The sequence below is a fragment of the Bison bison genome, unplaced genomic scaffold, assembly GCF_000754665.1.
Source record: "Bison bison bison isolate TAMUID 2011002044 unplaced genomic scaffold, Bison_UMD1.0 scf7180017864270, whole genome shotgun sequence".
In the NCBI taxonomy this organism is placed as follows: Eukaryota; Metazoa; Chordata; class Mammalia; order Artiodactyla; family Bovidae; genus Bison; species Bison bison.
Window position 1 is genome coordinate 5,482,745 of NW_011494842.1, and position 621 is coordinate 5,483,365.

Genomic DNA, 621 nt, shown 5'->3' on the forward strand with positions numbered 1-621 from the left:
CCCTTTCTCTCCTACTTCAGGCATCCTGGGGGGAGACGCCCCCGGGATGTGAAGGCGACAGGAAGGTAGGCATCTCTCCCTGGGTTTCGAAGGAGAGAAACCGATGGGGAGGAGTCGAGGAGTACCGAGTTGGGAGCCGAAGAAGAAGAATCTGGAATGAAGCCGGCTTGTTTTTGCTTCCAGGGGCTGCCTGCAGCGACCGCCCCCCCCGCCCCCCAGCCAGCCCGCCCGCCAGCCTGCTCCCCGCCCTCTTGCTTCGCCCTGGAGCTGCAGCGGCCGCCCGGTCCCTTCCCTCCTCGGGCCCCAGGCCCCACCGCCCCACCCTCGCTCTCTGCCTCTCCCGCTCCGCTCCGCTCGCCCGCCCTGCCCTCCTCCGCCCCCGAGCCGCTCAACTTCACAGGCCTGCCTTCTCTGTGATGACTCCATGTGAGTGCCGGGCAGAGCTGTCGCCCCAGGGACATCTTCCTTGCCCACAACAAAGAAAAAGTGACTCCCAGCCCTGATCCCACGCCTCTCTTCCCCAGTGTGGGTGGAAGAGGGTGCAGGAGGTGCCAGTTCTGTCCCTTCCACCCCCTGGGTTAGTGCCCCAAGTCCTTCGGCCTCTGCCAGTTTGACCCGCAC